Here is a 20,069-nt window from a genome sequence, read left to right on the forward strand (position 1 = left end):
GCGGACAAAGTCGCGGACGACAGCTTGTTATAAATACGTCTGTTTTTAGTATTAAATGTATGCAAATTGTGATGGCCTGTTTCAATTTAAAAGTGTTTAAAGTTTTGTAAACATAACCGTTCGTGTAAAATCAACTGTAAATGTTCACTTAAATGAGTGCGTAGTTAAGTCATGTTTCTTTGTGCGAGGATGTATGAATTATTAAAGCTTGTTGACTTTATGGGTGTCGGGCTTTTCGTAGTTTGTCGATAAAAATTAACGAGCCGTACTTTTTACGAGTAACGTCCCCTTGTCGGCCACATACGAAGTGGTGTTTTGTTAACTCATTTCTTTCACGCTCTGTTAAATGAAGAGATTTAAATTCATTGCTATCAGACCAGTCTTTCATGAATAAATTACAAGGAATTGTCATAACTATTTTTCTTTTGTATGAGACTGTTGGATGCTTAATATTTTCACTTTATGACGAGCAGTCATCCGCGACAACGTCCGCGCGGATTTAAAAAAAAAAGCCTAATTAGTAGCCTATGTGTTCTCCAGACTATGTTCTATATTCGTGCCAAATATGAGCTGTTCTGGAGGTACCTCCTAACATTTATATAATTGCATTTGTATACTCATCCTACTATGTATTTTTGTAGAGTTATGGGCGCTATTATATGCGTAAATTATTATTTACATACATTGTGATTTGCTTATATAGTTACAAAAGCCTGTAAGCGGAGCACTGAGGTAGGAAGGCTTAAGCATAAGCCAATTATCGGTAGAGAACTCGTTGACCACGCATTGTCTACCAGTTGATAATTATTGGACGCCTCCCGACGAAATTGCTTGGTTGGGATAAGTGCTTTTGAAGTTGTGGAGAAAGGTCATATAATAATCTGAGTATAGACCAAATTATTTCGTGAATAGATGTGCGAATAGGCTAAATAATCACGAATCGGCTTATTACTGGGTGCTTCTCCTGTTCAGTAGTAGTTGGCGATTTACAAGGCGATACAATGAAAAGCTCGCAAATACAATTCCGATCGCATCGATACGCTCCGGATGTTGGCGGGTAAACATGAATTTAAATCAACGAAATGCGATTTAGTAGCTGCTTTAGGATACGTTCACATTGAATGTATAATGTATTCAACGAAAGGTTACAATTTTTAGTAATCTGGCAACCGAAGCTTCGCTTGACAATTACTAAGTACCTAAGTGGTCAAATAAAAAACTAAAGTTTATTCCTAGATTGAGGCAATGACGGCAATGGGGCTGACATGGCCTGAGACCAAACGCAGAGCCCAAGATAGAACGAACTGGCAGCGCTGGACGCCCTCTGCCCCATTACGGGGACACAGGACTTTAAGTCAAATCATTCCTTAAACAAGACTGGTCATATTCAATTTTTTTTAATAACGACTAAGAGCCATTAACTAAGCTAAACCTATTCAATTAAGGATCTTTGTTAGTCAATATTAATACAAACTTAGATGTGTCCAGTGTGAGCGTTACCTACGTAAGGACTTCGGTGTATCGTCCAGGTCGTTCCTCGCGCCTGATTGTTTTGGAAATAATCGACGCGGTGTGGTCACGCGTGCGTGATTTTAACGTAAACAAGCGCCCGTCCCGCATCCCCCCGCGAACTCCGAAACCCTCCGCGCACCGAAAGAAACGATTTGTCGTGTGTGCAGAGCGTGGACTGCAAATTAACTGCTTCTTTCTTTTAAGCTCGTGCCCCTTTGTAAGCTGTGGTTTAAATATTTTTGATCTTTTTACATAAATCGCGAAATTGTTCTTTGTTTGACTTGAAAGACAGGTATTGGAATAAACGAAAAAGTCGTTTAGTAACGGTGGAAAGGCTAAAAGCTAAAGATGACAATATAATTTTCTAGTGTTAGAAGGTTACAGGTGCGTTACCTTAGACGGAGAAGGGGACGTATAGAAAGAGAATATTCCGCTTACCTATTTCTGTGATTGGTCTCACCGGTAAAATGTAAAATGACACGCTGAGAAATATTTCGCGAGATTTTAAATGATATGCAATACAATCGAACAACTAAAATTATCTACAATAAACCTCTTTGAAATTACTTTACCATCGTAAAATATAAGTGCGATTGCTGTAAAATGTCTTTGTTCTGTATAAATTTAGTATCTCTAATCATAGAGGTCTTAACTTTTGGACTCTATTCAAACAATATATTGGGATTATTGTATGAATAACTACAATTGTTTTTACGTATAATAAATATATAAAACGAAAGCGTCGGTGGCTCAGGGGTCAAGTACTTGACTTGCAATCTGCACGTCCTGGGTTCGAATCCCGCCTTGTACCAATGTGTTTTTCGATTTCCGATTTACATATATACATTTATCCGATGTTCTCACGGTGAAGGAAAACATCGTGATGCAACCTACACATTTCTGAGAAGAAATTCAAAGATATATGTGAAGTGGCCTAATTGCCCTTAACTTAGGGTAGGCTCCGAGCCTCTCGGTGGGGACTTATAGTGAGCTGATGATGATGATGAAATATATGAATAAGTACATTACGTAACACAAATGTCTAAAACTTGTATAACCAGTTTTTACATTATTGACAAAGCGGGTAATGTTTTTGCGCGTATGTAAATTTGTTTTTATGTGACTGCCTAAAGCTTAAATGATTGAACCGATTTAGATGAGTGAGGTGTTATTCTATTCTTCTTCTTCCTCAAAGTGTCGTAGGGTATGTTACATTGGCACAAATCATAGTGGACGTGAGAGATGAAATTCTGAAAATTAATGAAAAAAGTGGGTTATTAATCTCAGTCGCCGTAACTTTTTTTTAATGCTTTTTAAAATATTTTTTCGATGTTTTAGGAATATATCCTAAAGTAAATAATACATGCAACATAAAATTTTATTAAGATTAGATTATTAAAATCTTTGTTTTATACGCAGATAAAAGATGGCGCTATTTAATAGACAGTTAGGTTTTGTTTTTTTAAATTAATGTTAGGTTATGTATTCTTATAGTTAGCTTAAAGTATGATGATTCATCTCATGATGTTTTGAAGAGAATTCAATAATGCATGTAATATTGAGTTATAAGACGGTATACGAAACTCTCGCATAGACTGTCATAAAATTAAGCAGATGCAGCGTTTACGGGCAAGCTTTATGCGACTTCGTATAACTTTAGTAGTATCGGAGCATTTCGCCTGATTAAACTGAACTATGCGAAGTGTTATATAACCCGGCTAAATTGAGAAGCATCGGAAAGTAGCGATGCGACGTATGCAACGTGGGTATTAATTTAAAGTGTGTTATTTCACGCTTTTTACGAGTGTACGTGTTCTGATTGGCAGTTAGTCGGGTAAGTCCCGTTTTACGATCGGCTCGCCCTAAAGCCGGCACTAAAACATCCGCGGAAGCTTTAATGTGGATTTCAGTTAAAGAATTAGTTTTGACTTAGCCCAATTGGAAGTATTCTATCATTTTTATGTTAGGATCTATTATATCTATTGCAAACTGTGGCCTAAACTGCTTGAATAAATTAAAAGCGATCGTCGTTGTATTTTCTCTGAACTGCAGAGTGCAAAATTGTAGAATTTTGAAATAGTCCAACAAATTCTATATTAATTTACCTCGTAAGAGCGTCAGTAGCTCAGAGTTTAAGCACTTGACTAGTAATCTGCAGGTTCTAGATTCGAATCCCGCCATGTCAACCAAAAGTATAGATTACTAATTTACTATTTTTAATCCACGCAGTCAGCCTTATTAATAATATAAATGCGAATGTTTAGATGGATGGATGGATGTTTGTTAGAAGATATCTCCAGAACGGCTCAGCGGATCTTGCATAAGTTTAGCATATGTAGAACATAGTCTGTAAGAACGCATAGGCTATTTACTACTAAAGTAAAGCTAGTTTTTCATATTATTCATAACACAGTGTACTCTGTCTAGATTAAAAGTTATAATCACGACTTTTATTAAGTACTCACGCATATTCGTCCGGTGGCGGCACCGACTAGTTTCAAACCCATCGGGGGCCCTTCATCAAGATGAGTGGTACTGGTATTATTTCGCGGACGCGGACCGTCGCTCACTCGCTCGCTCAGTCTCTCGTGCTCAGGCTCGAAACTAGTCGGTGCCGCCACCGGACGAATATACGTGAGTGTTTAGCCGTTTTTTTATATCAGTTTAGTATAATGTCTCACGATAGTGGTAGAGTGGTTTTCAATAGTGGTAGATCCCGCTTTAACATCTTCGCACGAATTGGCTCGGCTCGTCCGGTGAAATACCACGAAAGATCACGTCACATCACACAAAAGACAGCTATTCCGCCTTTCGTCTGATGAGTGTGCGTCCCGGAGGCCTAATGTAGTCCTCTTTCCCTTCCCACCCTTTTTCTTATAAGGAAAGGATGGGAAATGGAAGTGGACTCTCCGGATGAGAGGATGCATGGAAATATTTTCTTTCTGTGCATCCTCTCCTCCGTCGATTAAAGGTAAGCAACGCATATGCAATTGCTTATGTCTATGGGCAACGGTCACTTCGCTATTTCAGCGATTTCAGCTGGCCGCTCGCGCGTTTGCCACCTTATGATATAAAAAAAAATTGTATAATTTAATAAGTTAAATATAGTACAAATGATGTCATACATCCATACAAAGAAGTAATAAGCACGTCTGGCTGGATCTTTGTAATGGACACATTGAAATATCTTCGATAAGATCTCAAGACGTCCGAAACTCTCATTTACCAATACATTAAATTTTATTGACAGTTTGAAGGTATTTTCAATAATCACTTTTGCATAACGATCTTGATTTATTTATTTCAAAATTAATTAAGTATTTCGTACACTTAACGCACATAACTAAAAAGGCTTTTACTGTTGGCTTCCGAGACCAAATTCTCCTTTTAAAGACATCGGTATCTCTGTTTTAGAGCGTCGGTGGCTCAGAGGTCAAGCACTTGACTTGCAATCTGCAGGTCCTGGGTTCGAATCCCGCCATGTACCAATGTGTTTTTCGATTTTCAATTTACATACGTACATTTATCCGACGTTCTTGCGGTGAAAGAAAACATCTGAGAAGAAATTCAAAGATATCTGTGAAGTCAACCAACCCGCACTTGGCCAGCGTGGTTGACTATGGCCTAATCACTCTTAAATTAAGGTGGGCTCCGAGCCCCTCGGTGGGGACGTATCAAAGACAGGAATGACGAGATGTTTTACAGAGAGACAACTATTGTTATTGTTGTTCGGCTGTTAACAAAAATATTGTATTAATGCGTGTCTTAACGCGTTCAATGCCGTTAAGGTTTTTACGTACTATAGTAAACTCGTAAGGAGAGTCCGTAGTAATGTTTGTAACAATCTCTCTCGTAAATTCATCGACATAATTTGTGTTACAATATGTTTATATTATACTAATTTTGAAATAAACGATGACGATACGAATCGCTTTCGTGATAAGCCCACTGGATGTGTTAACGTTGGATGGCATTTTATGTTTCTGCCAGTACACTTTAAACTATGCAAAAAAAGTTTATTTCTAAAAATATTGTTCGTCGTCCAGTAACTACATCGTAGGTGTAAACCGGAGAAGGGCAGTGTTTGCAAATGTTTAACGAAAGATGAACGCGACCGCATTCCGAACTAAATATAAATTCGACGTCTCAACACTCCTTGATTAGTAACTCATTTTGAAAACAGTGGAATCTAGATTTTGAATACGTTTTAAACCTAACTAAGATAACAAATCGAAAAAAAAACTTGTTTTAAATTCCCTACAATTACGACTATTAAAAAATATATTTTAGGCAATTTTAAAAAAAAAAGTCTTGACTGACGGACGGGCGGACAACAAAGTGATCCTATGAGGGTTCCGTTATTTTCCTATGAGGTACGGAACCCTAAAAAATGTCATTCTTGGCAAACAGTCCAAAATAGCTTGTGTAATTAGTGGTCATGATGATTTTTTCCATACAAACGTATATGAATCGACGATTAATGTCTCGTAATCGGCCTTCAGCTTATAAGCTATAGACGCTTCGCAACTTCTAGTTTTAAATTGCTAAAATCGAAAATATTTTAACCTTCGTACGAATCAAACGTCAATATCGCCTTGGTCGAAATCATCGACTTGTCTCGCCATATTCGACTTATGCGATTCGACTCGGTTCACCTTGGTTGTCAGGGAACACCATTTTGGCAGACAAAAAAGTTACTTACCTTTTTAAACGTCACCTCTTAACGCCCTTTAAGTCAGATAATGAGATATCTTAATGAAAGTTGTTTTTAGAAACCCTCTTTTGGATCTATTATTTAATGACTTAAATTAATTTTAATTACCACCAATAACCTGATTTAAATCTTAGTATCTCACTAATATTATAAATGCAAATGTTTGGATAGATGGATAGATGTTTGTTTGATGATATCTTCGGAACGGCTCAATGGATCTTGATGAAATTTGGCATAGATGTAGAACATAGTCTGGAAAAACACATACGTTACTTAGTTTTTTTTTAATACCGCGTGGACGGAGTCGTGGGCAACAGCTAGTTGTTAATTTGTTTTTTTCTGATTTAAATATCTAAAATAAGAACATACAATCACAAACTAAACTGTATAAATATATATAATTCGATAATTTCAAACGAAAGACGTAATCGACTTTTCATGAACATATTTCTGACAAATATTAGATCAGGTGTCGTTAAAACTTGGGCCATCAAAGACTTAACTTCTATTAAAATATTATATTAACAAACGATGTGCGACAAAATAAATTCAATAAACTCGAACTAAAACTCTCACCTGCGGTTCTGAGACCCATATATCTGTATTAAACATATCGTCATGCTTAATCTTTGACAAACCAGAAATAACAGTTTGTTTTAATCATGGATTTTGGTATCAGAAACCCACAGTCAGTGAAAGCATTAATAATATTATAGCCCTTTATTCTGAAATTATTTGATATTATATAGCTACATGTATTAAAATGTCCCTAATCTCAGTGTGTCTCTTGGCAGCATCCTCTAAATATTTCCATTGTTGCCTGTCTTGTGTACGTAATAATAACTTATGACGTTTAACAGTGGTAGAGCCCGCTTAAACATATTCGCACGAATCGGCCCGACTCGCCCGGTGAAATACCACGACCACACAGAACACATGCGTCAAGTGGAAGCTATTCCGCGTTTCGTCTGATGAGTGTGCGTCCCGGAGGCCTAATTTAGTCCTCTTTCCCTTCCCACCCTTTTTCTCATAAGGAAAGGATGGGAAGTGGAAGTGGACTTTCCGGATGAGAGGATGCATGGGAAGGGAAGAACGTTTCATTCTGTGCATCCTCTCCTCCGTCGATTAAAGGTAGGCAATGCATATGCAATTGCGTATGTCTATGGGCAACGGTCACTTCGCTATTTTAGCGACTTCAGGTGGCCGCTCGCTCGTTTGCCACCTTAGATGTAAAAAAACGTCATTAAAACATTGTAATGAGAGCTGCTTTTACGTTTTAATTTACCGAGCCCGTGGGTAAAAGTCTCGTGAAGATGGGTACACTGTTTAGAACATCCAATAACTCGGTGCTAGAGTTCGCTAACATTCTCATGAGTGTTTACAGTATCTCTCAAACATTTGCCCGTTTTATGTAAATCATGTGCCCAGTTACACTGATATTATTAAACATAATTGCCAGTTATTTGAGAAACATCGTCTAATATTACTAATAGGACAATCGAAGAAAATTGTGGAAACATATGTTGTTGTATTAAATTATAGAGAAACAATGTAAAACAAACGCACCTACATTAATTCAACAAGAGTGTGTTGCGAAACATTTGACAGAGTTCACGGGCACACATTTTGTTTATTCGTAAAACATCTTTTAAATTGTTTGGAAGATAATCCAACACTGTGCCGGTGTATCGGCGCAACACTAGCCATATTAAATTGTCAAAGTTTATGTCCCCTCACTAATCATTCTGACACTTGACTTAGTAATGAAAGCGCGCCATTCGCCTCAAAGGATTCTAAATAATAATGTCTAAAAATATGTACTAAAATGTTAAAAGAAGAACCACTAGAACGGTGGGTTCCTGAGACTAAAATCTTTGTATCTAGCTGTCGCCCTCGACTCCGTCTGCGGAGTATTAAAAGAAACATAATTAGTAGCCTTCAAATTCAAAGATATGTGTGAAGTCAACCAACCCTCACTTGGCCATCGTGGTTGACTATGGACTAGGCAGCCCTAACTTAAGGTAGGCTAGGAGCCCCTCGGTCAGGAAGTACAGTGAGCTTATGATGAATGAATTACTAGCCTATGTGTTCTTCTAGACAGTTTTCTATATGTATGCCAAATTTCATCGAGATCCGTTCAGCTGTTCTGGAGATACCTTCAAACAAACATCCATCCATAAATTTAAACATTCGCATTTATAATATTAGTATGATTAGTATAAAGTATGATATGTGAAAAGAAGATTTTAGACTCGGAAACGGTGAATGTAGTCTACGTCATTAAGAAGGTACTTCAGTATAGATTTCTCCTATTAAGTCTACACTAAGTGGACCACTTAATATTTGACGACAGGTAACATTATTAATAATGAATAATGATGAATGATTTTTTAATGCAATATTTCCTTGGAATGTGTAAACAAACACAATTTATGATCAACTACACCTATATATAGATGTTTACACAAAAACTTATTGACTACTGCAACAGCTGTTTTGGTACTCACACTATTACTATAGTAGATTTGGTGACAAAAATAAAAATCGACTAATTGCCTAGTCGCCTAGTTGACAGTCGCTGGAAACAAATTTTCATACTTACAATTTCTAATCATTCGCTAGCGACTTCGTCAGCGCGTAATTAAAAAAGTTAATCTTGCATATATCAGCTATCTCCCATTCTAAGTCCTGTCAAGATCGGTCAAGTTTTTCGGAAGATTACTGGGAAGGATCGAGGATTTGCAGACAGACAAATTTTTGAAAATTGTTGTTGGATAATGAGCAACGCATATTCATCATGTTAGCGAAATGTGTATTATTTTTCGATTCAGGTAGACAATCCATTTTTTTTATTTGTATAGATTAAACATGAAATATAATTGGCTTGTCCATACCTGTTGTTCAACATAACAACATCTAACACAAAAACACACAACAATATATTATGTTCTAGCAATTAAAAAATACCTAAGTAATAGCTGTAGAGAAAAAAGTTGCTAGAACATAATAAAACGAATACGCATATATTTATTTGTATAACTTGCTACAGCCGACGAATCCGCCTGCGCGGAATTAAAAAAAACTTAATTAGTAGCATATGTGTTCTTCCAAACTAAGTTATACATCTATGTTATGAAGATACGTTGAGCCGTAAAGTTAATCTTCTAACAAACAGCTCTGAAAATTAGTGTGCCAAAGATATAGACTATTAAGAACAGACATATGACAAGTTTTTCTTTTAATTCCGCACGAACGTAGTCGCGGGTAAAAGCTAGTTTATAAATATATGAGTTATTACTTTATGTAATATGTAGACGTTAGTATATTAGTATTATAATACATATAGTGTTTGAATCACAATAGCGCGAGGTCGGTCGTAAAGTGTACAACGTTAAAAGTTTCCCTCTCAAAGTTCCCGACACAAAGAGAATCGTAAATTATTCCTCTGACGCCGTACTTTAACGACATCTCGGAAGCCGTTATCAATATCACGATTCATATTGGATTAGAGTTATTACCAGACGGCCAAAAACTTAAGGATATGTAAAAGACTAAGGAGGTAGTGACATCATTATCGGCAGATAGAGATGTTTGAAATCGTAACATACATTGCCGATCTTCTATTAATGCGAAAGGTTAGGTTAAGTGGATATCTATTTGTTGGTATCTCCGGAACAGCTAAACGGATCTCGCTGAAATTTGACGTAAATAAAGAAACATAGAAGAATACAAAGGCTACCTTTAGTCTCGGAAATATGTACGGTTTCCTTAGGATAAGTTTCATATACATATTTACTTGGAGCATCGGTGGCTCAGGGTTCAAGCACTTGACTTGCAATCTGCATTTCCTGGGTTCGTATCCCGACATGTACCAATGTGTTTTTCGATTTCCGATTTACATATGTACATTTATCCGACGTTCTTACGGTGAAGGAAAACACCAAGATGCAACCTGCACATATCTGAGAAGAAATTCCAAGATATATGTGAAGTCAACCAACCAGCACTTGGCCAGCGTGGTTGTCTATGGCCTAATCACCCTTAACTAAGGGTAGGCTCAGAGCCCCTCGGTGGAGACGTATAGCGAGCTGATGATGACATTTCATATTTAGTAGATAACTCCACAGTGACTCAGCACATCTTTTTGAAATTTGGCACAGATATAAAACATTATCTGCTGTAACACATGAAATATTTTTAATTCTTTTTTTTTAATTCTGTACAGAAGTCGCCGGCTTGAGTTATACTTATAATATGTAATCAATCTAAAAAAAAATTGATCGTACGTAATTTTCGACGTGCAATGTCAGTCAAAAGTAAAACAATAAATTCTAATTGTAAAAGTATGTTTGTAATTAAAACCTTGTTATAATTCTAATATTCATAATAAATGTGTTCTAAAGCATTCTTTGTAAAGTAAGGACGTCATTTGACCTCGGAAGTGTTTATGTTAATGAATGTCATTAGACATTATAGAATTCCTTAATTATCTAATTAATTGCACTTTTGTAACAATGAATATTCATTTTTGCGTAATATTAAAATTATAACAATGCATTTATATGCGTGTTTGTTAACTTAGATTTACATACCATTGTAAAGGTTGGCATAAGTTGAATGTAAAGTTGAACGTCAGGCAATTATACTACGCAATTTTAAACATCATAACTTTAGTTTGACATAGTATTAATCTATATTAGGAGTGTTACAGCTTTGCTAAATTGGTGTCAACATGACGGCCACAGGATCTTGAGTTATAAATGTGAATAGATTAAAAACATAATTTGGTTTTCTTTAAACTTTATGATATGAAATCTCTTAATTTTTTTAAATGTATTTAATGCAATTAAATTGAATTCATTTGTTTAATCTTACTAATATTATAATAGCGAATGTTTGAATAGATGGATGTTTGTTAGAAAGTATCTCCAGAACGGCTGTATGGATCAATTTTAGCATAGATGTAAAACATAGCTTGGAAGAACACATAGGCTTCTAATGAAGTTTTTGTAATTCCGCGCAGACAGAGTCGCGGGTGATAGCTAGTTATAAATAAAATTGATCACAGATAACGGTTTATATTTTTGGTTACGTGTTTGTAAAATAAAATCATCCATCAAATTCATATCAAGACCGTGTTGGTCCTTCGAACGGTATTTAAAGTAATGCATCATACTTGTCAGATTTAATCGATATTTAAGACGAAAAAAAATCATTTCGTAATTCGCACTTCAAACCTGCAATATTTCGAAATATATTCTACATTAATACTGTCATTATGTGGTTACTTTTAATAGAATTATGCAACAATCAAGTTAAAGAAATAATAATAAAGATTGTAAAAGACTTAACTTCAAAATCAAATCAACCAACCCTCTCTGGCCAAGCGTGTTTGACTATGGCCTAGTCACCTCTAACTTAGGACGCTCCGAGCCCCTGATGATGAACAAGACTTATTATAAACATAGAACTTAGTTAGAATTATACACAAAATTAACAAAAATGTACTAATGAATATTCGCAAGGGTAGGACAAGGTGGGGCGTCAGCTCATGGGCATAAGGGGGCACCGCAGGCGCTAGAGTCAGTTGCCAGTGGTATCCCCAAGATACCCTATCTTTGGCAGATTGTTCAAGTCACCAAAAAAAAGAGGGCGCCTTAAAAATCTCGCCCAGGGCGCTGAAAAAACTAAAACCATCCTTGCTTAAATATATTGTTAACAAAAACAATTGAATGCTTCTAGGAAGATTTCACCCCCATCAACTTGGAGGTTTCACGTATAAAAATACGATTTACATGAATAATTTTGTTTGACTTAATCACTGGGCACGTGGTGATCTAATTGACTATTAAATAGACGATGACACCGTCACCAGAACTCAGGTTTCTCGAGTACTGTGAAATTTAATGAGGGCGCAACGACACGAGGCGACGCTTAGCTTTTTTAGAAAACGACAACCACGAACAGGTCTTGTACTAGATCGCCAACGATACGCATGACCCATAGCAATGTTGATATTAATGCAACATAGATTTTCTACTTCGATCAGATAACACAATTAATACGCCTATCCAATTAGGGTCCGAATATTGTAAACAAAAGACACGACAGAAAGTTGGTTTTCTCAATTTCGACAATTCCAAAATTGTACTAAAAAGTTGGTAGAATTCTTATAAGTATTCCGATTGTAACTAATAAATATATCTAAGACAATAAAGCTGGCTACACACGTTCAATTTTAAATGAACAGTCGGATGGTTTACTTAATTACGTGAATTGAACTTATTCACTTATCAGTTTTTGCTTCACACGTACGCTTTAAATGAACAGAACTGTTCTGTTAAAATTGAACGTATTTAGCGAGATTAAAATATAATATAAAGTAATTATCAATTAATAGTTTAAGACATAATTAAAAATCCTTTGGCGCGAATGACGTGCTTCCGTTACAAAGTCCAGTGTCAGAATGAATAGTGAGGAGACACAAACGTCGATATTTTAGTAAGGCTAGTGTTAGGTCAACACAGCCACATTTTCGGATTTTCTTCCTAACAATAGATACGAGTATTTCAAGCTATCTCGAATTTAATCCATTTTTTATTTATTCAAACCTTATACAATTAAGTTTGTTCGTTCGAGTTCATTGTGCATGACAATACCATAAATCTTACTGCCGTGTTCTGCTAAACTGTTCACTTTCACACATCACAACAAATACAATTGTGGTTGTTCGTATTCACTTACTCGATACGATTCAGTGAATATTTTATCATTTAACATATTAAGTTGGTATATCGTTTAACATAATCATCGGACTATGACTTAATTATCACAGTTTTGTTTCACCGCTGCACATAGTATTATTTACACTGACAACTGTTTAACACAGTCTTCTTGCTGGGAATATTTATGGAGATGTAAACAAGTGTTCTCCAAAGTGGACCTGTAACCCCCTGGGGTCCACGTAAGATCCGAATGGAGTGTAGAGTCATCTGCAAAAATATCTATAGATTGTTACTTATTTATTGCCTACTTAATCTTACTAATATTATAAATGCGAATGTTTAGATGGATGGATGGATGTTTCTTTGAAGGTATATCCGAAACCGCTCAATGGATCTTTATGAAATTTGGCACAGATATAGAACATAATCTGGAAAAACATATAGGCTACTAATTAAGTTTTTTTTTTCAATCCGTGCGCAGGGAGCGTCAGCTATATTAGAATCACTATTAAGCAGAACAAACTGGAGTGAAACCGTTTATTCTATTTCTTAAATGCGATAAATTCCGTAGGATTAATAAATTTCAATAACCTCAAAACAGTTGTGGTATAAAATATTAAAATGTTCGTGTTCGCACGTGCTGTTTTTTTAGAAAATAAACGTATGCTAAACGGAATATGTATCGTCTTTCAAGCGAGTCCGCCTAACTTGTAACTTAAGCTGGGTACGGCGATGAAGCTAACGTCAACGGTTTGGCAAATAACATGATGGCTATCTTTATTTTAGTAGCTTTTTTATCTAAACTTTTTGACCGCTTTTGATCGAGACATGACAATAACGCTAAGTACCACCCTAATCGAACTGACAACGTCGGTCCAGCACCGGGCTGTAACTTTTAAATTCTTTTACGCCAGTGAAAAAAGGTAGGCGCTCCAGGGCCGTATTAACATTAACTAGCTACTTTTATATAGAAAATTTCATCAACACAAAAAAACAAATTCGTCTTCGTTCTATAACAAACTTAAAGATTGTAATCTGTTAAATCTTATATCTCATAAAAGCAGGAAGTAAAGGAAGATTCTTGTTGTAATAAATTTATTTCATTATTTACTATTTACGATTTTAAATAATAATTATTTCCGTAGTCTATCGTTTCAATTTTATATTTTTAATAGAAATTTAATTTAATCTTAGTATGTCACATCTGACAAATTTCGCTGAAACTTGGCGTAGTTGTAAAACGTTTAAGAACGCATAGGCTATTAAGTTTTTTTTAACCGGCGTGGACAGTGTTGAGGGCGCCAGCTAGTATCTTAAGACTTGGACATACTTAGTACAAAAACTAAACATAATAAGCAGCTAATAATGTCATAATAATACTTATTCACTTCTGTCACGTTACTCGTCATAGTTGTTTTCTAAGGAAGTCGTAAAATTTTATACTATTGCTACAAATGACAAAAAAAATGAACACTACAATTAGCAACAGAGAATACGGCCCTGGCTGACAGGTTTGCAACAATGTTGCTCTCGAGTAATTGTTTTATTTGTTTCTTTTGGTGTTGCGAGCGAACGATCCGGTCCGATATGCCGCCGTATTACATTGGCCCAGTGACCGATATCGCTTCAACGATTTATCTCCAATATATCGAATATCTTAAATTGGAACATAATAATGATAGAATAATGCAAAGAACTAGCCCCTAAATTATAGAATATGACGCATAAATAAACATATTTGTCTACGAGTTTGTCACCCGCGACTTCGTCCGCGCGGAATTAAAAAAAAATATTAAGTAGCCTATGTGTTATTCCACACTATGCCAAATTTCATAAAGATCCATTAAGCCGTTCCGGAGATACATACAAACAAACATCCATACATCTAAACTTTCGTATTTATAATATTAGTAAGATGTGTGGGTTCGATAAAATTTCTCAAAAAGGAGGGGATTCTTACAGATATTTATGTGTTTAATCCATTAAGTTTCTTAAATGATTATTGCGAAAATATATATATATATATATATATAATATACAAGTAAAAAAAATGTTGATATATATATATATATATATATCAACATTTTTTTTACTTGTGCTTTTACTTTTTTTAACTGTCGTTTCCTTTCAGTATATCTAATTATGGTTTTCATTTCGAAAAAAATAATTAATTAAATCAAAAGATAAATAATAACATACGTCAAGTGCCAATAGTCGTCAATACGACTATAGTGATGTATGAACTTATTACAGGGAGGTAACCGCTTGCAAAAAAACGATTCGTTTCTTTGACTACTGGCGCGTTCTAGACAATTTATTGACATCAACTCGTTTTATACTAGAAGTGACTGAGTTTTTATATTTATCTTAAGTTGGTACTCAGGTAATCTAGGCAAGGTCTACTCCGGCAAATGATAATCTGAGTTTTAGGTTTTGTTTCGTGACTTGCACTTTGGAGACAATTTAAACAAGTATAATTAGCCTTGTTTCTATTCTTTTTTGTTTGGAATAAAAAATGAATACTTGGAAACTCTTTAAGCTTAATAATAAACATAATTTAAAATGCTTGATAAATTAATTTGCTTGTGTTCTTAAGTGTTACTTAAGGGTTCCGCCGCTGTGATATTTGTAAAGACATATTATAAATTCTTCTCTCATCTCAAAGAAAACGTGAGTGTTGACGTTATTTAGCAATTGTCACTGCAATTAAAACATAGGATTAAATTTGACAAACCCAGTATGTTTGGAATGTATTCGTTGAAATTGGTCATTATTATAAAAGTCGCGTTGTACGCTTGGTCAATGTCACTTCCAGCAAGATGTCAATTGTGCTCCATGTAACGGACACGCTTCGAAGTAAAGGTCTCGTTTAAAAATTGCATACATAATTATAACTAATTAAAAAATTACCTACACTTCTTACTGCCACATGGTATAATGAATACTTGATATCTAATGATAATTTATAAATAACAGACATCGCCGACATTTAAGCTTAATGTATTACTCAGAATCGCTAATTATAACTCGGAGTCACTCTTAGTGACCAATGACTTATAAATTCGAGCGCGAAAGTTGACGGCTTATAAGCGAAATGTAATATTTTTTCGTATGCCAATTATATATATATATATATAATTTAGCTGTCGCCCGCGACTCCGTCCGCGCGGGATTAAAAATAGATGTTGGCCGATTCTCAGACCTACTCAATATGCTCACAAAATTTCATCAGAATCGGTCAAGCCGTTTCGGAGGAGTATGGGAACGAAAATTGTGAAACGAGAATTTTATATATAAGATATATTACGACAATGGACTGCAGGCTCAGCGTGTACCGCATGGCGTGGCCATGCGGAGCTGGTTTTCAGCCTGACCCGGTGGGCCACATTATGCTCGTTCAGAGGTGCCCATCAGCACGTTCGATCATATATCGTATTGTCTTTGCTACTCTCTATTCGTCTCTGTATCTTGGTAAAATTATAAGTAGTTGTTCAACAATTTGGAAGACTATACATCACCTTAATTAAGAAGTTGTTTATCGAAATGTTGTTGAATGTAAATTGATTGTTTATGTGTTTTTAATTTTCAGGCGGCGCCCGATCCCACCGATCCCCCGTCGACTTCAAATGCGGCGGAAGGTGCCGACGACTCCTAAACGGGGCCGCTCCCGGCGCGTGTGGGACAACCTTACGCACCACTGTGACAGCACACTTACGCGACAGTGTGGCATCACCTTTACGCGCGAGTGTGATACCACCCTTACGCGCGAGTGTGAAACCACCCTTGTGTGCGAATTCCGGACTACAAAATACCATAGTGTTAGATCTGTATAGACATACAATCATTTTTGTATATATGTTACGTGTAATTAATTACGGGATTTACTTAGTACCTAATTGTTTTAATTTTTTTTGTCTATTTTTAACGAAGTCGAATTACACAAATAGATTGAGGTAAAAAAATGTTTGAAGGTGTTTTGTACTTTTTGTTTAACAACATTGTCATGGAAATCCAACGTTGTTTCATATTGCATGTATTTAGTTTTGGAATATCTGTGAAAACAGAATAGATTAAGGTCTCTGACACACTGAAGTGAATAGGAATCGGAAACGAAGCGAATCTGATTTTGATATGAACATAGCACGTAAAAGGTTTATCTTAAGCGAACAATCTAACTATATCATTTTAGCGCAAAACCGAATCTATTATGAAGCACTAAAATGGAGTAGGTATTGTTCTCCATTTTTCAATTATTTTCATGTCTTTCGTATAAAGCTTCGATTCCGGTTAGCTTTCAGTGTGTTATAGGCCTTATTTTTCCGTTTGGCGATAAAACGCTACTGGAAAACAGACCTTAAGTTATAACACATTTATAGCGAATGAACATTTTATTTTGCACCCCATACATTGCCTGTGAACTATAATACATTATTTAAATTTGCATACAATAACATCAATGTATTCGGTAAATGACGATAGATTCGTTGGTATTATTCCGATGTGTATCGAAGGATAATCGTGATCCTGTTTCACTTAAAAAAGATAGGCTGCATGTGATTGTACAATAAAGAAATGGTGACATTTGAATGCATGCAATTTGTTTGCAATTTTTTTTTATTTTGTAACACACGACACGTTTAATCGTACGACACAAAAACTCCACAGTAACTTTTAATATGAGTTTCTACTGCGGTAAAATATTGCTATTTCCTTTGTTTTAGAAAGAATGAATCGGATGACAATATATGTTGAGATAAATAATACTAGTTGATGTCTGCGACTCCGTCCGCGCTGAATGAAAAAAAAAACATAATTAGTAGCTTATCGTGTTCTTTGAAAGTTTCTTCTACATACAAATTTTATCGAGATCCATACAGCCGTTTTGGAGATACCTTCTCATAAACATCCATCCATCCAAACATTCGCATTTATAATATTAGTAATTTTCATTGCCTTACAACATCATTTAATGTCTTTAACTTTAGAAAATCTTTGTTTAAATTAATCACACAAATCTATTAGTAATAACTCTGTGGTTACATAAAGGGGGGAAGTAGAAATTATTCAGGTAAGTTTTTTAAAATTTGTCTCATTCTATTGAATTCGACTATAGTTGTTTTGAAACCGATTATACATCGAAGGGAAGATCTAGTAATGCCAACCCTACGTGAATGATACGTCACGCTCGATACAAACGATATAAGGTTTCGTACCTGGCCATTGATAAAATCATTGGTTTAATTAAAAGCCATTATCGAAAAAGAAAAGAGAAAAAAAATTAAATATGACTTCATTATTTTTATGTTATCCTGGTAGTCAAGCAATCAAGACTTATTTTTTTAAACAGACAAACCTAATCTATGTTTTTAAATATATTATATAAAAATTATGTTGTATTAAAAATGGGATTCGGATAAATAGCTTGGAAATATTTCAAGCCTATAAGGTTAACAAAAATTTATAGCCTAACCAAGAAAATGATCCTGGCTTGGGGGATTTTCTTTTTTATAACATCGCTTTTTAATATGTGTAAAAAAATTGGTTCCTTTTTTCCGCAATATGGCGAGGGTTTCCTAAAAAGAAGCGTTAGGCTATGTGTCTTACTTAAAAAGAGTTTTATATGTTGAAATTCATTTGACCTTGATGTTCAACTGTCGAAGCACCCGTACTCAAATATACGCCTATCACTGTTTTTTTCAAAGAGAATAAAAAGGACGCCAATATGTTTTATTACGAAATATAATCATATTTTTTTTTTATTTAAAATATTAGCAGATTTTTTTGTAAATTTACTAATATTTCTTTTGGCATTCCAACTAAGCTCTAGGCTTGTGCTAAGATATGGTTTACGACAATAGTCGAATGGCGGGATTCGAACCCCCGACCTCGTGATCGGAAGTCCATACCCTTAACCATTAGGCTATTGACGCTTTTAATTACGCTTATTTGTTCCCTAATTGTTATTATATTTTTACCAATAATTGTTTATTGTATAATAATTCGATAAAACTATTAGTTCTCGTTTGCACATGCGCGACCGGGCGGAGCGATATCGGTTCCGCCCTTATGTAATTTGATATAAAGCTTACACAAGGTTATTTTGTGGGTAATCCTTGACTAACAGGCCCTTTTTATACCTAAAATTTATTCCCTTTGAATACACTATGTTGTATCCCATGTTTTAAGTTCTTGTAAAATTGTTTCACGTAATTGAATTTTGTAAATTGTTGAAGGAATATATTAAACCACAGGCCTTATGGAAGAAACATCTACACTTATTTCGATTTGAAATCTAAATAATAAAAAAATCGATAGTAAATGTAACGTGGGGGTTTGTTAAGAATATTATAAATTAAACTGATTTATACTTTTCAATAATGATTAACCAAGACTACACAACATTATCAATATTAATTAAAAACTAAAATATTTTTATAATTATTTCAAATTTAAGCATCGCTATTTCTCTATCGTACAAAATAAGAATCATTCAAATGCGATGTTACTAATATTATAATATTAATGCGAATGTTTAGATGTATAGAAGTTTGTTTGAAGCTATCTCCAGAACGGCTGGATAGATCTCGTTGAAATTTGGCATACATGTAGAATATAGTCTGGAAGAACACATAGGCTATTAATATAGTTTTTTATTAACACCGCGCGGACAGAATCGCAGGTCACAGCTAGTTTTATTAAAAGTAATAGGCACTTACTAAGCCAGCGCGTACCATCTTTCGACCAAATTTCCACTCACACCAGGTGGGATAGTTGTCAAGCGCTGGCTTGTAACGTAAAAAAAGTAAATTATGGTAGATAATGACTCTACGTTATGCACCGAATACTGACAGATTTGAAGATGAAAATACTTTTTTTTTGCTGAATAATTCAAAAATATACAAAGAAATATTGATAATGAAAAACCAATTATTTTAACTAGCAAACAGGGAAGAGGTAGTTGCACTAGGGAAGTGAAAAAATATAAAGTAGATATATAAACTACTTACAAATACTAAGATAATTCTAAATCCCTACAAATCAAAGTAAATAACTCAAAAACTACGTTTCAGATTTTTTATTACCTAGGTAACAAGTTACTATCTAATGAAAATATTTTT

The 20,069-nt window shown here is 35.0% G+C and overlaps 1 protein-coding gene across 1 annotated transcript in view; it reads left to right on the forward strand.

Moving 5' to 3' along the window:
- Positions 1-18,714, forward strand: part of dsx (transcription factor doublesex) — a 107,825-nt gene extending 89,111 nt beyond the window's left edge. The window contains exon 4 of the mRNA XM_013315630.1: positions 16,541-18,714. The gene's annotated coding sequence lies outside the window, so the exon portion shown is untranslated. The remainder of the gene's footprint in view (positions 1-16,540) is intronic.
- The last annotated feature ends 1,355 nt before the right edge of the window (positions 18,715-20,069 follow it).

This window comes from Papilio xuthus, unplaced genomic scaffold (genome assembly GCF_000836235.2).
Source record: "Papilio xuthus unplaced genomic scaffold, Pxut_1.1 DF826961.1, whole genome shotgun sequence".
NCBI classification, from domain to species: domain Eukaryota; kingdom Metazoa; phylum Arthropoda; class Insecta; order Lepidoptera; family Papilionidae; genus Papilio; species Papilio xuthus.